General features: G+C 36.7%; 1 long non-coding RNA gene across 1 annotated transcript in view; it reads right to left on the bottom strand.

Annotated features, from left to right (window-relative positions):
* Positions 1-18,718, bottom strand: part of LOC110402759 — a 350,073-nt gene that overhangs the window by 211,630 nt on the left and 119,725 nt on the right. The window contains exon 3 of the long non-coding RNA XR_002441288.1: positions 1,610-1,817. This is a non-coding gene — a long non-coding RNA (uncharacterized LOC110402759). The remainder of the gene's footprint in view (positions 1-1,609; positions 1,818-18,718) is intronic.

Raw genomic sequence — 18,718 nt, 5'->3', positions numbered from 1 at the left:
AAACGTTTTTTACAATAAGGGGAGTGAAGCACTGAGAAGGATTGGCTGGAAACGTGGTGGATGCCCCATCCCTGGAAACTTTCAAGGTCAGGCTGGACAGGGCTCTAAACAATCCAATCTAGCTGTAAATGGCCCTTTTCATTGCAGGGGACCTTTAATGGTCCCTTCCAACTCAAACAATTCTACGATGATTTTATGATCCCAGTCTTCCACACACAGAATACTGCCCCTTTCCCTGAACAGTTAAGTGTTTCTACTTGCTCAGCCCCCCAGCAAGCCAGAGAAATCTTCCAATACAGGGGGACAGAAAACTGTTTTCATTCCAAAGGTAAAATCAAGATGTGAATCCTTTCTACCTGTTATCATTGCACAACAAGGCAGTATCTCACCATACCTGGAGTAACACATGGATATGGCACCTAGGGACTTGGTTTCAGAGTGGACTTATAGGTGGATGGTTGAATTTGATGATCTTTTCCAACTTCAGTGATTCTGTGATTCTATGATTCAATCAGGAAGACAGCCACAGGACAAATGAGTGATACAAAGGAGCACAAGCCAGGCCTACAGGTATGTTCACTCTACCCTGTCTGTCAATTAGTTGGTATGTTTGTCCATTTCTAGAGCAATGACACATCTCAGCTGAAGAGCCAGTCTGCATCAGAACATAGCATGTAAATACATCCATTTGTTTATCAAGTGCATTTGGATATTCTAGGAAGAATGGCAATAAATACATTCATACACAGAAAAACTATTTATTGTTGTTGCTACAAAGGTTAGTTTCACTGTATGAAGAATACTTAATAAACTCAAGAGTATACTTTGATTCTCAGAAGCACCAAAACAAAACCTCACCTGAAGTTGAGATTCCCTTATCCCATGAAAAGCATGCTGTACATTTTACTTGTTCCACTGCACAGACTTTCAACAATGAATTAATTACATTTCTCATGAATGATAGTAGAATTGACTAGGGAAATCAAGTAGTCCTTAATTTATCAACTTTCTCCATTGATGATAGCACATTCCTGCGCTACCATAATTCTCATAATGAGTCTGTAAGCATTTCTCAAACCAGAACAGCCTTCAGTTCTAAGCAGAGAAAGGAGAGGTTTGTTTGAGACTGAAAATTACTGTGAAAAGAAAGAAAAAACTCCAGAAGATAATTCCAAACAAAGAACATAGAGAGACAATAATAGTAGTAATAATCTTCTTTCATTCTTAACACCTTTCTCCTTGAAAGTTTCTAAAGCTCTTTCAAAATTATGTATACAAGAGTAGCTTTATCAGCTGCTGAAAATGAGTTGTGCCTGAGAAAGAATGCAGCTAACTGGAAGAGAAGAAAGGATATGCCGTTTTCCTTGACTGCAGCCTTCCTTTCTTCCTTCACAGCATGTATCCCACACAGAATAACTTCTGTGGAACGTATTTCAAGGTTGCCATTGCATTCTCTGAATCCACTTTCCAGATCATTCAACATGTTTCACAAGTATTTGACCATCCAAACTCGTTACAGTTAACTTAAAAATAAAACCTCTTTTCCCATATATGCACCAACACTGTGGTGCTGAAAGAAGTTCCCCAGTGCAGCCACACCACCTCTTACCTGGCATCTCCATTCATCTCCCACAGAAAGTCGTCTGCAAGGGAAGACTTCTCCAGCAGTTTGAGACATGTTGTCTTCCTTTGAGGCTGTGATATGCTCTGTGCATAGATATTTTGTCTGGAAAGATCTGTCTTGCTACCGTCTTGGGGCAGGATTGATTTCATATCTTGGCAGCTCATTCTAATGTCCCACAGGATGCAGCACAAACCTAGCAAGTACAAAAACAATGGATTAATAATTATCAGGAAATAACATTAAGTTAAATTTTATTTATATGTTGAAGATATATATATTTTTTAATACAAAATACTTTCTTGTCAACCAGTCATTTGTTAAAAAGTGAAATGTTAATTTATTGGATAGATAACTTTGTACAAGGTCTACAATCATACTGGCATCCTTTTTCCACAGAACTAATAAAATTTTACTTCTATTCTCGTACTGCCTTCAAAGTTTAGTCAACAATCAACTCCCCATTATGCCCTCTCAGCAAATAAAGAGACAATCCTTGCTAGAAATACATGCCAAGTAATTACTTTGTTTAGGGACTTTCTCCTATTTATTCAGGGTGCCTTTGTAAAAGCAAAGCATGCCAAAGGCACTAGCCTGGATTTTCTCTAAAGCCACCCAACACTTTCTGAAATTGAATTTTCTTCACAATTAGAAAATTTATCATTTGTTCTTTTTCAAACTTACATCCAAGGACACTTCTACTTTGCCAGCACTTCAGTCATGCACAGACCATAAAGTTAACACACTGCAAAACATTCAATAACCAAAGGTGAAGAACACTGAAAAAAGGAATGATATGAAGAGTGTCATACACGAGGCCTCACCTCCATGCTCTGTCATTCCTACAACAAAATTTGGGAGCTTGATCAAATTCTATTGGGCAGACAGTAGTGCAGGATGTAAACATACATAGCCAAACTAGTAAGGATTGTAAGAAAAATATTCCATAATATTTCTAGGATCATACTTGGATGTAGGATAATCGAATGAAGGAATCACAGTACAAAGAAACAAGTGAATTTTTTTTCCCTTGCAAAACGCCTTTCATATTTGTCTCTCCCCACAGCAGTGTACAGAATCATGTCACAGGCTGTAAGTTTGGAATGAGAGAACAAAGGGAAATTTCACAGTTCTTTCATTTGGCCATAAACTTTTCTGGGGGGTTATAGATCCTGTAGCAGAAACCACAATACTCCCACTGGAATGTGACCTGCAGCTTTCTAAAGCAGAAGAAAGACCAGAAATGAAAAAATACCGATTTCCCATTCTTTTCAGCAGAGGCTTTTCACAGCTTTCCTTCAAGTCAAGTTGTCCAAAAAATGACATTAACAGCTCATGCATCTTCTTTTCTTTCACCTGCTGTGTTCTTCCCTGGACCAGCATTCATCTCCTAATTTGATGACTATATAATGCTTGAAAGGTCTTTTATTGTGTTTTTGTTATTTTTTTTTTTATTCCAGGTCTGTTCCCTACGACAAGACTTCCCAATCACTAATTATCCTGAATTAACAGCAAGTGGGCATAGTGAAGTAACCAGGATCTATCAGCAGCCAAGTACATACAGGAATCCTGATTTCACGACCTTGTCTTTTGCAAGACACAAGAAAGAAAAAATCTGAGTAAATTTGTTTGAAGTTATGCTCACATGTAGTAGATCATGGTGAAAACACCGTAAGGACTGAAATCTTGCTAAAATCAGTTGTAGTGTATATTATTTCATAGTGAAATGTAAATTAATTCAACCTTGCTTTTGATATAGAACAGAGTCCTGAAAATTTACCCTCTTCTTTCTTTCAACTGCTGTCTGCTTGTGAATCAAGAATTAGAGGTACAAACAATTCACACTGAATTCTGTCCACAATGGTTTCTTTGGAGAAAAAGCAGGCAAATTAAACCTCCGCTCATCCCACTGTAGCTTAAATTTGGAGATTGTTCTAGCCAGTTTCCAGAACTAAGAAAGCTCTGTCAATCCCAGCTTAGAAATTCCCAGAATATCCTCCAGTGCAGATGGACATCTACTGCCCTATTACCTCCTGCAATCCCATTGAAATAGGAGTTTCTCTGCTGGGCCAACATATCCACTTTAAACAAATCAGTACCAGAAAAGGAGGGAGGCTGTCTAATCTCACTATTCTGGGCTATATAATTTGTAATGATGAGACATATACTATAGACAGTAAAAGTTAAGGGACTTCTTTAATTTACATACAGTCAAGAACACAAGTTAGATTTTCTACCAAGGTACTTCGCAATTTAAGTTTGTGAGTTTGGAATTAAATACTACCTTGGAAATCAGAGCATAGCCTGAAAATAACAGATGTGAGATTCTTATACAGAAAAATCAATGACAGTTACAACACAATTATGCTTTCAGAAAGCATAATTCCATCTCCTGTTCCATGAAATCAACTGTTAGATATGTAGCAATTCGAATTACAACATAGTCAATCAATATCAATATTAATTAGAGCAGAGGAAGAAGCTCTTAACAAAGAATTCATTTGATATGTTCCACATATTTATGCAAATATCAGTGCTCTCCTAAATTCGTAATTTTTCATTATTTTATGCAATATAGATGTTCAGCTAACTAGTGCTGGAATTGTTACTTAATTGTAGTTTGTCACAGAGATTATTTAAAAACATCTTTTCTTTTGCTTTATATATTATAAACAACTCTCAGAAAACAGGTTTTAAATTAGTTTATTTGGAGAACAGGAGCTTTCAAAATTAAAATGAATATTCTGTGAACATCTGCATGCACATATTTTGGGTGATTGGGGAAAATGCACAAAGAACAGAATGATACGACTGAAAACAATGCACTAAAATGCTGTGGAACATTTTGAGAAAATTTTGATTGCATTTAATAGTACCAATTTCAACCATATTCTGATGAACAAAAAGTAAACCATCAAAGGAACGAATATCTGCAAAACACTGTTTCCCAATTGTTTTTCTGAGGAGTACAAGGTCTTTCACAACCTCTGAAGTCCTGCCAGTGAATCCTACAGGTCGCCAAGAGGTCAGAGGCAACAGCAGCAAAGCCCCTATTGTCCAGCCCAGTTCATGGTCACTATCATTTGCTAATTGGCAATTGCTATTTGAGATTTATGCTACAGACTTTGCAACTGAACTGAATATTGTTGTTTAGTCGTGCCTAAACCACAGCAGTAATTTCAGGCAGGTCTTGGAAATCCATTAAAGCCTTACATTGCATTAAATTTCCTAGCAGACCTTAGTCAGTAGAAAATACTGAATTCTGTGTTCTCTGTGTTCTCTTTTTGCTCAAAGCTTGGCCCTACTCCGCACTTGGACTTCAGAGTTTGATGAATGTGGAGAGTCCTGAGGACGCCCCAGAAAATTATCCATTGGAATTGCAAATGGGAAAAACTGAAGGAGGAAAAGAGAATATAATACCTAAGACTTCCACTGTTTTCAAAGAAAAAGTCAAACACACAGCAGACAATTACACCATAGTTCAGACACTTTATACATGTAAAGTGTTGCAATTGAAGTCCACTTTGCCAAGTATCTGACTTGTTCCAAAATTTAAATAAAAATATCAATACTGAAAATGTTTTATATTCTGTATGTATTTGAAAATACTCAGCAGCATTTTGGGATTTAGAAAAACTACAGTTTTCAATCATTTTTTTATTTTGAATAAAAGCATTCTACATCACTCAGCAAAGATTTTTCCTGTACTACTGATAAAGTTTCTCAGAAAAGACAACTATCATTTATAAAAAATGGACTCAAATACACGTATTCTTCTCAACTCCTGACATCTTAAAGCATTCTGCAATTTATTTCCCCACTTTCATCTACTGAGATTCAGAGCAACCATGGTGTGATTATATGTTTTTCAAGAATAGCTGATGAATACCTGAAAACTCTCCCACTGTGGGACATAATGTTTTCTCAAGAATAATAAAACAAAAAAAAAAACAAAAAAAAAAAAACAAAACAGCCAGAATGACACATTTTCTCTTTCCAAAAATAAACTAAAAGGCCAGAGAAATCAATGAGAAAAATTGCTACTAAAAACACACAAAACACCAAACACCAGTTATAGTTTGGCAATGTGACTAATGAGAAAGCCAGCTAATTACCTGATTCTGATAAACTTTACAGCAAATAGAAGTCATGTGGGTAATGCTTAATTCCTATCCAACAGTGCCATTTTTCATAATGAAAAATCATAAAGAATAACATATTATAAAATCCCTCTCTGCCTAAGACATAGATTATATGCTGTTAACCATTAAGGAAGCTTACAGAAGGGGGCTGACTGGGAACAAGTTGATCTTTTCCCCATATTGCCTTATGTGAGAAGTTAATTTAATTTATGTAGCCTTCTAAGCAAGTATTTCCTGCATTCCCTTCTCTGAGAGCTCTGCATCCTACCTGGCACTAAGGCTGAAAGGAAAGGACCTGTCTGTAACCCCCGCTTCTCTGCACAGGAATTCACCTCCACATCCAAGGACTCCCTCCTCATCTGATAATCACCAAATACTACAGAACGAAGAGGTTAATCCAAACAACATATGTTGTTCCAGGGAGATGACAGCAAGGATGATCTTATCCTTTTGCGGGTCCCAGTGCACTCCTCTGATCCATGAATTCAAACATGTAGGAATGGTTTCTCCTTGTTGAAGGATTTTTCAGAGAACTGTGCATATCAGCACAGGTCTGCTGCATTCATCTCTACACAGGTGTTGCAGTGCTGGAGTACAAGCATTATTCTGATCTTTAAAACATACCCATTACCATGTACATTGTGTGCCCCCTCCAGAGGCATAACACATTAGCTCTTCTGAATGTTTCCTCTCTAATAGGCACTGTTTCATCACCAATCCAGAGGCAAAGAAAACACTCCATATACTTTTTTTCCTTGTTAGAGATTCTAAACAACCAACTGTACATGAAAGGTAAAGAACTTCAGTAGAAATCTTACCCTGCACAGTAAACAAACAGCTGTTTTTCATTGGCCTAATTACCAAGTTAATGAGATACTAATTTCTATATTCATAAAGTATGCATGAGCAACCATGAGCACATGCAAAACAGAGCATAGTGACAAATTTAATAAATAAAATAACAAGGTATCTCTAAATAAACATTAACGATCCTTAAAGATAAGAATCAGGTTATGCTTTATGCGTAGCTTGCATAAGCAAGACATAATTCTAGTACGTCTGTGTGTTTGTTTTAACAGCATCAAATGAGTATGAAGTAATTTAATTAGAAAGAAAATATATAAAACATACAAATATATACTTGGAAATAGCTTGGGAATAGTCCTGGCAGCAGGACTAAAAAGAGGTTTTGAAGTTACAACACAGCACCAAAATAAGTGAAATTAATAATATGCAGGTGTTGCTAGAAAAGTAAAATTTTCTAGGATGTCACCTACAAGTATGAGCAGTAATTCTGCCCACGTCTACAATGTCACAGCTGAAGTGCTCAACAGGAAAGCTAGAGAAATTAGTGAGAATCCAGAGTACAACAAAAAATGCTAAGAGGTTTGGAAATTGTAAGCTTTGAAGAAAGGTTGAAAAAATGGTTCCATTCAAAAAGTAAAATCTGAAAAGTACAATATAAATTCTTAAAATACATAAAATATTGCAGCAAGAAGTATAATGACTGATTTTCTCCATGCATCCCTGAGGAGTTATGAGTACGCACTGACACCGGTGGGAACTTAATATATTAAGAAATCTTTCTCATAGTCAAGCCCTAGACATTTAAGCATTGCAACAGCTTATCTACGAGAGTTCTGAAACCCTTGCAACTGGCAGGTTTTTAAAAAACAGTATGACAACCATCTCTCAAGAGATTTTCACTTCAGAGGAAGAAGATGAGATCAAATAGATGACTTTCACATTTTTTTTTCCAGAGTTCACTTCCATTATTGGCCATTTTTTGCTGATTCTGTATATATGAAAAATAGAGTAAAATAGTTCCTGACAGTTACGTTCCAGAAAAACTGAATTCTACCAGCTGTCTCAGCCACACATCCTCGCGTCCCTCCTCTGAAGCAGAAGTGTAATTTTTGAAGTACTGTCTATAAGACAGTTTGCTCTTTGCAAATATACATGTTTGCATGAACTGTGATGCACAGACAGCAGAGGTATCAATTCAGAAGTTTTCTCTTGCAGACTGGCACAAGTGTTTCAATAGAATGATCAATGTACTTAGACAACTGTATTGGAGAGTATGAAAAATGAAAAAACTGAAATCAAATGGCGTGAGAGCTCGAGGTCATTTCAATTCTAAAAACGTTCAGCCTGGCAAAAACATGACAAAGAGCAGCTCTTAAGAATACTTGCTTCCCTTTTCTCTCTTTTTTTTTTTTTCAAAAAAATAATATGATGACAAACTGACATAAACATTACAAATCCTGGAATGTCAATGTGAACTAGATGGCATCTGGCTACCAAAGCCTGAAAATAGCTTGGAGTCCTAGAAAATACAGGTTGGACTAGTTTCATCTTTTTTTCCTTTTGCATTTTAAGAATGGACTGACAATTACAGGTCTTCCTTATGTGAAGATGGTAGCTGCCCGAAAAAATGCTTGATTTGAGATTTTACTTGCATTGAAGATGATGAGTTTGACCCAATTTTCTCTGGAAAATCCAGAGCTAGGCTTCATCCCTTCTTATCCATCATGCAGGCTTAGTCTCCTCATCTAGGACAAAAGAAATTCAACTCTCTCTTTAGTTCATGCAAGAAAGGAAAAAGACAGTAAATCTATGCATCTCACATTGTGTTGGGATTTTACTAAAATATCAGCAGAAAAGTTCATCACCTCAATAATTTATTTTTGTTCTGTTTGCCATTAGCAATTTTTGTTTGGCTGCTAAACTGAAAAACATTTTATTCACACAGATGTGTAAACTGTGCAGGTCATTAATTTCCACACACTTAGCTACCTACTTACAAGTAGTTGGATTTTTTGAAAAGCTAAGCATCTGAAAGTAGTTAATAATGGCGTTTTGGTAGCTTCTTCACATGTTCTGCTGAAGCTAGCTGTGTATTATAAATCTTTTTTCTCCCTGCCATATTCTCTCCTTATTATAAGGATGTTGCCTCTTGGAAAAAATCGAAATCAGTCATACTTGTTTTTCTAACCATCGTGATCATTTCAGTAACAACACTATTTAAGAATGACTCATACGATAATGTTTTGTTTTGTTTCTAAAAACTTAGAATCTGGTTTTCAGTACATATTTTGACCCAGATAAAAGGACTGAGATGCAAAATACTTATATTATATAAAAGCTTACACATATGTTGCATTTTGTGTATCTGAGAAGTCCCACAGATTTCTCAACATCATGTCAAAATTTTTATTTCATTAAGATTTTACTTAAGGAAAAAATAAACAAGAAAGCTTCTAAATCTTACACTTCACATGTACATTCATGTAATATTTAGTCAAGCAGCTCAAAATTGGATAAACATCAATAAGCTATGCCAAATATTTTCATTTTCCTTTCAAACTTCAGGACTTTATCTTAAGTGAAAAAAGTCATATGGAAACACTTTTTAGATTCCTATCATGCTGTTAGACAGAAAGACTTTCTAATTTATAATGTTTATAATGTTCAGTTCTGGTTTCAGTGTCACAGTGTTCATTTTATATTATTTGATGCATGGAATTTGATGCATTCTATGTTATTTGATGCTGGTTTTCAGCCATACCAGGGCTTTCTTGACATAATTTACTCAAAAACATTTAGTGGTAGAAAATGGATAATATGTTGATCTCCTCTTGTTGCAGCTGTGTGTCTCAGGGATTTCTGCTTTGTTCTTTTTCCCTTTCAGAAGTTTTCCAACTCAAATCTTCCATAAGATAAAATAAAGTAATAAATTAAAATCAATAAAATTACTAATTTTCTATAGTTGATGGTTCATTCTTTAGTCTGACAACTAGTGATCATAAATTGTATTTCTTGCCTCATTCCCTTTAAAATTTTAGCTTCATTCAGTATAACCGCTCACCAACTTCATAGAGATTCTAAACTTGTACATCACTGATGACACCTTTTGTTGATTTACATCTCAATCCTTAATAAACTGCTGAAATTATAGGGACAATGTATTTTTAGTCTGAAATCCTCCCAAAGCCTATTTAAAATATCACTAGCCTTCAAATCAACAGCTAGTATATTCTTGACCTAATTCTTCTTCTAGCTACTAAGATGAAATAGAAATTTAAGAGCAGTCACATTTTCCAGGTATTTCCATCCGTCACACATTTTCCAAAGTTCACTTTCATAGTTTCTTGTCATACCTGAGATTTCTGGGGAGTGAGCAGAGCACTCACTCTGCAGCACTAGCTCTCTTTATTTATTCCACCTATTTGTTATTCAGTCTCAAAGCTTCCTGCCTCAGCTTAGCAGTGTGAAGCATTCTGCCTCACTAAATTCTCCTAGTGATTAGACTACTTTTGACTTCTTTTATGAAAATAGGGCCTATCACCAACCCAGTATCACTTCCATCTCAATTTTCCTCACCTTGTCTTCAATCAATAGTCCATCTGATGCTGTTTTTTTATACTCTAGACGAAGCACTAACATTCTTTTCCCTATAAAAATTAATAAATCTATTTAGTACATTAGAACCTGAAGTACAGAAATCTAATAGCATTATCAGCCATTGCTTACTACTTTTTTTTTTTTTCATTTTGTGTATAATCATTTGTAATGTTGGAAGAGTAGGCCTGAGACTCCATTTCATAAAGCCCACAGCAACTCCAAAGTGTTTTGAAATTACAGGGTGTCAGCAGGAGGCAGATGCAGCCCCATGAGATGGGTCTGCACTCGATTGCACCCTTCCCACAGGTAGCTTGCATGATGGGCAGAGTTTGGCTCACGGTTCCTTCCAGGCAGAGTATGTAGCATTCAAGTCTCCACTGCCAGCATCCCTGCACCACAATTTATATTCTTCTACCTAGATGTTTTGTTATGAAGTAGAAGAGAAACTGTGGCAATGTGTTGACATGCCAAGGTTTTTGCATTGTAGCAGAAAAGATGGAGAGATGTAGATAGGTCTTCCCTCACCTCAAAGAATCAACAGTGGATAATGTTAAAGCACAAATCAATATGCAATCTGCAACAAGTGTCTGGTGGCTTACTCAGGCTTTGGCAAGGAAAAAGAATTTCCCTCCCTTGCTTTAAAGAAAGTGCTGACATAAAAACAATTGTCAAAACCTCATAATTCCTCCATCTGATATTGATTCCTTCATGTCAGCTAGTCTGTGGATTCTCTAAAAAATCAGCACACTACTGCTAATGACTGATGCTACAGAACAGAAAATTATCACACCAGCCTGTTTTCAAACCTATCTTTTTCAAAATGTACTGGAATTATAATTTAACTCCCCGTAAGGAAAGAGGAAGGGCAAGACATTACTCTCCTCCTGAAATTAGACCTAGAGTTTCCAATCAGATTATTCTCTGCATGGACCTCAGTGAAGCATAATCAAGATAAGCTGGTTCACAGAGCTGGAGCATTTCTTGCTGCTATGGCCTTTAACTGCAGCCTCATTCAATACAGGGGTCTCATTCATCAATTATTGTAACACACCTTGCTGATTCTCTTATACAACAAAAATTGCCACTTGTCCTCTCCTAGAAGTCACGTAACATTAATTCACAGACAATATCCACATTTTAAGCCTGAGAACTCTATAGAAGAAAAAAGATATTGCGTAATGCAGCTCAATCCTCAAAACACTGTCATGGTAACACAAACGAAGAGAATGCATGGAGTATGAGAATTCTCACCCTTAACCTTCACCAGACAAAACAAGTTCATCATAATGGCCTTGTTGTACTTTGTCAAAATTAACAGTTATTTGAAGTGAAGCCTAAATCAGAGAGCGCAGGATGGCACCTATCAAAGCAGATGTATTTCCTGCTTTTAGCACACAGGAGGGTCAGTGTGCCTATTGTTTTTTGATGGCTATTTAGCTGAGACATTAACTATGCTCTTTTCTCTCCGATTGCAACTTTTTGTTCATCTCTAAACAGGGTAGTAGGTTTTTCATAGCCTCTTGTATGTGAAATAGACTTCTCTGCTACTCTCCCTGCATGGTAATCTTGTTTCACTAATACAATAATTTAGAGTTATACTGGAAAACCCCCTGCTGAAGACCTTGACAGTTGAGAACAGACAACACAATGCTACTAAAAAGTCCCTGTAAAAGACTTGAAATCTTCCCCAGATGTGGCAATAACTATTAGTCACTGTTAATTTAACAATTTTCTCTTTAGTTGAATGTACAGGTTTGCTGCCAATGCTAATCACGCTGTATTTGAAAGCCTGTTTCATTTTACAAATTCAGACAGAAGAGTCCACAAAATGGATAGAATATTATCTGCAAATTAAAGTGAACCACAGAAAAGCATAATAATTTGAACAGGTTAGCTAAGGCATTGCATTGGGAAAAATGCCAAAAATGCGGTGCTGAGTGAAAGTGCGATAAGCAGGCAATGTGATTTGGTTGTGACAGAATTAAGAAGACTGACACTGCTGTAAATCTGTAGGTTTTCCTTCCTCCAGCACAGAAAGTTTGGAAGCACATCTAGAGGATCAGTTTCTGTAGAACACGAAGATGCTTTGAAAAAACAGCTGCATAAAAATATGTCTGACTGGAAAATGAAAGGAGAAAATTATTATAAAAAAAAATACCTCAGGGGTACAATTTATCTCTCTTGATTCATCATTACAATTTACTGAACATAGAAACAGCCCCCGAAATTATGTGCTGAGACCACAGATAGAGAGACCACTTGGCCACACCTCTAAGCACCATTTCACTGTGCCTTCCATTCAGAATAAAAAGATATTACTGCAGGATGGCAGAATCTCAGAGGGTCCAGTTATCCCAAATGATGTGTACAAAGGCCTCCTAGTGAAGCTTATGGGAGCTGCAGGTGCGCTCACTTTTAGCCAAATGTGAATCAGCAGCTCAGCTCCAGGAAGCTTGATGTGAATAGGTGGAGCTTGGTTTCTTCATGAGACAGAAGCCAAGGGATAAGGAGGACCCTTTAACAGGTATTGAAAACTCTACCTGCATTTTATGGGTAGAAATAAGTGGTCTAGCTTTAAAATCATCTCTTCTTATTGTTCATTTTCAGCCACTGCTTCTCAAGGGCTTAATAATATACACAGAATCCCCACCCAGCCTAGGTGAGTGAGCAGAGTCCTGGTGGACACAGAGGAGGAGTAATAATTGTGGCTGCAGGAGATTCAAACCTCAGGCATGAACAGCAGGCACAAGGACACCTTCATGTGTCAACTCCCAGCACACTCCATCGGAGGCAGGCTGTGTGCAGGTGTGAGTTCCTCAGAATTCCACCACAGAATTTTATCCCTATATTCTAAAAATTTCTTTTGCCATATAACCTCTTTGCACTCCTGTTGTATTAGGCAAACAATGGAGCACTCAGGATGTAACGCGGAAGGCCCTTCCCCATTTCACTTCCTATTGGTTGGCCTACAGGAGAGGCTGTACTTCTTTGTTTTCATAACAAGGTGTATAACTACCCCGTATATGGCTTTTCGGAAGTGAGTGGACAGAGCGGGATATTCAATATGATTGGCCAGGAGCCGTGAGCTTCTGGAACAGTCTAGCAAAAGATAAGAAATACTATATAGTTCTGTAACTTTTACCAATAAACGCCATTTTGCTGTACATCATATTGGTGCCTGTACGCAGCATTTGGCCCGGACCAGACTTTTGGTCTCAGCGCACGAGGACGAAATATAGGGGGTTGCCTGCGTTCGGCTACACACTCCCTCAGTAGTCACCTTATGACTGGCTCTGAACAGTTTATCTGGGGTGCAATTTATAGACTCAAAAACTGGTTGGTTATTAGTTTGATTTCATGAAAGATTTATCATGCTACTGTTGTTGACTACAAAATAAGTAGCATGAGAAAATCAAGTCTATTAGCAACAATGTGACAACTGATCAGTAAGTAATACACACATGAACAGCTTCTCTTATCTATTATCTGACATGGCCCATAGATGCTGGGATGTAGGGAAGCCTGTTTTTGCTTTTCTTTGGGAAAGTAGCAGCCTACAATGGCAGAAGATTGCAATGAGCACTTCTAGCCATCCTCTGTCAAGCAGGGACTGCTCCCTCTCCCCATGGGCACAACAACGGGGCTGCCTGGGCAAAATTCTTTTTCAAAGACTTTATCGTCTGTCGTGAGGAACACAGTTTTTTCCCTATGGACTGAGAAAGGAAAGGAAGGACACTGCTTAGCATCTGGAATGCAAAAAATCTTTTGGATCACACAAAGTTTAGGGGAAAAACGTTTCCTGAAGTTGGTCTTTTTCCCCTCTTCTATCCATGTGGCTCAACACATCTTGTTCAGGAAACTTATGGATAGAGTTATGTTAGACAGTTCCAGGCTACTAAGTTTATCCTTATCACTGCATTACAGTACACCTGTGAGTCACTTAGGGAGCTTTTCAACATTCAGATTATTTCTATTTGTCAGTGAATGATTTTTTTTTATTTGAGTGATGTTTAAGTGTTTTTTTTTCCATTTAGCTTGCAAGAGTTCTTGAGAGAGTCTGTAAAACTGCTTTTAGACCAAGCTCTGGAAATACAGTGTTTAGTATGGGTTTCCTGAACATTATCTAAACAACAATAATACAATCCTGACAAAAAGCTAACAAAGGTTATGCAGGCTGAGTCTGTTTGCAGAGAGGTAGCAGTATAGCGACTGAAACCGAGAAATGGAAGCAAAATCTGAGACCCTCAAACACAATTAAGGAGCAAGAAGGCTGAAATGTAGAGGAATATCCCCAGAGGAAGACAGGAATAATGATTAGTATCACTGTGAGTTGTGCTTGATAGGATCAGTTACAGCAATTACAGCAGTGATTCCAAAATTGGGGCAAGTCCATATGGCTGCACATAAAGCTCAGAAGTATTTTGTCCAGATATCACCTAGATCATTGTAAAGTAGTACGTTCAATGATTGTACCATTCTTGTCCAAGAATACATATGCATGGAAAGCAATATAAAGTTTGTTATGTCAAAATTGCTGCATTGCTCTTAAAAATACAATTTTTACAGTGCAAATTCCTTTCTGGCTATTACAACAAAAGCATCTTTTTAGTGTTGCTACTCAAGACAAGACTGCCTGCCCTTTAAGTGAATGGGACTTGCAGAATAAACAATCAGGATGATTATGCTTTTCACTGCTGCAGGGACTTTTATTTACTTCTACAGCATATTAATATAGACAAGAAAAAACAGATAAACATTTTTTTTTTGTTGTACTAGATTGCAAAAGTATATAATTACATTGCTCAGAATCTCATCAGCTCCATCAGTTTAAGCTATTTTATGAACGTACTTATAACTGCCAAATACAGAGCAATTACAGGAAAGCATTCTCCTTTCTGAATGCATCTGCACATTTACTATGGTCTGATCTAATTAATGTCACTCCCATTAAAGTCATCTGGAGTATTCCCACTCCAGGTAAGGCAAAGACACAATAAGCACAAGAGGACCACAGTTCCTACAGCCAAATACTGGTATCAGAGTCTCAGCTTCAATTTTAACCAAATAAAAGTATTTCTAGAAATGATATGAAACATGACCTGAATGCAAAGCTAATCCAAGAAAGCAAGTTGTCTGCCTTCATTTTCTCTGTAGGAGTCAAAAACCCTCCTACATAGTATGGGGTTGCAGGAAATTGAACTCGAACAAACACAGTTTAGGGACAAAAAATTACTGAAAAAGACAAAGATCGAAGCTCCATGTTCCATTATTTACAGGCAGCTGGAATTGATCTCTATATTTCACTCAAGCACTTAGTTTCCTGAGAGAGGCAGTGCTCTATTTCAGGGTCGCCTGTGTCCTAAAAATTCCACCAGTGTTAATATCTGGAAGAGAGTGGGAAGTTAAAAAAAACAAACAAACAACAACAACAAAACTGTGCTCCAGTTTGGTAAAACTATTACAATGGACTTTTTTTTTTTTAAAGGAGAAAAAATTTGAAGTATTTTAAATGTGAAAGGTTAATGTGACAGACAATTTAGTTCATATCAATTCTTCTCCCACAAAGACTCTATCTGAACAACTTTTAACTCCCAAAAGCCTGGAGAGACTGACTAAGACCCCTTCATTAATAAGTTCAGTAGGAATTGTCAAATCTCACAAATGTAACTATAGTTTATGTTCATTTCTCAGAAAATAAATAAATAAATGAATAAAAACACGCCACAGTTAAATAGTGATGTTCCTGCTTGAGACAGGTGGGCAGGAAAATTTACTTACATTCGTCAAGAAACAAAATATTTCAGTTCATACTATGAAATACTTAACAAAAGTTTGTAATGGCTAAGCAGAAACTGCATTGACTTCAAAAGCCTTTCACAAGCTTATGTCAAAAGTGAAGATTTGTCTAACATAATGGGCTTTTATTTAAAGGAAAATCCATGGTATGTGTCTACTGCCCAAATATCTTGGTACAGTTTTATTTTTCATTGTAATCCATACTTTTCAAGGATAGCTTTAATTTTAATTCTAAATTAGGCTTGGTAGTAATAAATAACTTTTTAATATTTTAATTAAAATTTATTATTTTAATTAAATTAATTTAATATTAATTCACATTAAACTTTAATATTGTTTTAAATAACTAGATTGGTGAGTATCTGTTCAATAAGCTGACTTGATCTTTAGTTTTCAAAATTAGGAAGGCAGAGAATATATACCTATTGTGGCTAGAACAAAGGGTTGAGCATAGAGATTTTTTAAATTTTTTCTAAAAGAGAGAGGGAGAAACAGTTTAAGACCTAAATAAACAGCATAGGTGTATTTAAGGAATTTGAACATCTGAAGTGTTCAGTGACAACATAACATTACTTTTCAGGACACATCACTGCCTATCTTCCCTTTTCTTTCTCTGTACATTGCTAATAAAACATTCATAACATTAAGTACACAGGCAGAATTTGAAGGAGATGTAATTAACTGCTTGGTACACCAGAAAAAGCATATTCTCCACTGGTTTCTCCTGAAAGAAAAGCAATGCCCATCTAATTATATGTGTAGATGGTCTTCAGCACAAGAAAGTCACTTCTTCCTTAAAAACACCTCATCAAGGCATCAGCAAGAATCATCACGGTACTGACGCAGATAGAAAAAAAGAAAAAAAAATGAGTATTTTACAGGTAAGAAACAGGAAAAGAGTGACTAGGAGCATGAGTATTAAGCTCCAAAATGGATACAGGTTGGATTAGTGATCTTACTTACAAGCAGAAGATTCCTCCTCTCTCTTCCCACTAGTCCCACTCATTTTACACCTGAAAGGATTTCTGAGTTTGTTCTTTTTTTGCTTTTTTCTCCTCTTTACTAAGTGTTAGGTAACTGTGTCTTATTGACAAACATTAGGCAAACAAGTAAGTAAATAAGACTGTGAGCAGTAAGTGGGTTCTGGGCAGCCTGGTCTAGTGGTTGGCAACCCTGCACTCAGCAGGGGGGTTGAAACTCGAAGATCTTTGAGGTCCTTTTCAAATCACATTACACAAGCAATATTTATACGTTAGTGCTTGAAATTAATAAATCTAAAGAAAATAAAAGACTAAAACCAGAAAGCTGCCTCCTTTTATGTACGCACAAACAAGTTTACTTCAACACACCCACAATTCCTTCGCTTTGAGCCTCTTCTTCTTAGCTATTGCTCTAGCTTAATTACTTCAGTTACATATTAAATAATCAACCTTTTCTGTAGTTCTCACTACTTTCTAGTAGTGAGTTCCTAAACATTTCCACCAGAACAGAATGTAACTCACAACACTCTACAGCAAGCAAATATTTTACTCTGGCATTGTCAAAAATCACATAAGACAATTTTGCCCCAAAAAGACAGCTATCTCATGCTTAAATCTAGATTGATAAAAGATACTGGGCTGAGTTCCTGACTATTTCACAGTCTTTCATTATGGCCTGAGGCAAGCGGTTTAACCTCTATGTACCCACTTGCTATGATTAAAATGAGTATAATAACATTTTTTCCTTCATTTTTTGGTCTGCCTTGCCTTTGGGTATTCTCCAGCAAGGCATGAATTTCACTCTGATTTCAGTCCTGCAAAAGTGCACAGACTTCAGCAGAATTACCCATCTCCTTGCTGCTGCACACATTTAAGGCAACCTGCTGCACTGGGAAAAGCACCACAACGAAGGCTCAAAAATGCTTTCATGTATGAAGAACAAGTCCTTAACAACACTGCTAGTGGTTTATTACATACTGACTTCTATAAATAACTTATTAAAAAAGTTGCACCAGTTGATATTTCTACACTGTAAGATCAAATAGTCCAGGATTACAATTGAGCAACTCTGTGATATTTTGAAAGTACTCTGAAGTGACAATGAGTAGTTTCATTGGCTTCAATCAGTGAAGCAAAGTTATATGGGCACTTACTAAGCAGGAGTTTTAATAGGCATGGTTTTTTGTTTTTTTGGTTTTTGTTGTTGTTGTTTTTTTTATGATAAACAGGCTTAGTTTGCAAAAAGTCTGGAATGCCATTCTGAAAAATGTTTGGCATTTATTTAATAACTCATATTCATGAAACTTATTTCCTGTTTCACAGGGAATTTGCCACTGCCCATCAAAGCAGCTATTACCGATTCCCTTTGTGCTCCACCACCATTCTAGCCATGCTGCCCAAACAGGTACCTTTTTCTTCACTCTCTCTCCCTTGCACTACCTCAGACCAAACATCTTTTGTCTCTTCATTTTCAGTGCCCCATAAGACAAATCTATCATCAATCTGAGGACACCTGGAATGAACTTAGCAGCAGATTCTTCAACCTTTTTAACACATTGGGATCAAAAATCACCATCAGCAGTGGAGAGAAAAATTTGAAAGATCAAAGTCTTCCACTTCCACTACTGTTCTTGTTTTCCTTTGCTGATATGTGCACTGCTGACAGAAACCTGCGATTTTTATCTCAAAAGCGCAAATATTTGATACGGAAACTGAGGCCAGTTGTATAAACCTAAAATAAACAGCAAACATTACTATGATTTTTCTAATGGAAG

Source organism: Numida meleagris, chromosome 7 (assembly GCF_002078875.1).
Source record: "Numida meleagris isolate 19003 breed g44 Domestic line chromosome 7, NumMel1.0, whole genome shotgun sequence".
In the NCBI taxonomy this organism is placed as follows: domain Eukaryota; kingdom Metazoa; phylum Chordata; class Aves; order Galliformes; family Numididae; genus Numida; species Numida meleagris.
Note: the sequence above shows the minus strand (reverse complement) of the source record. Positions and strands in the feature narration are given on the sequence as shown.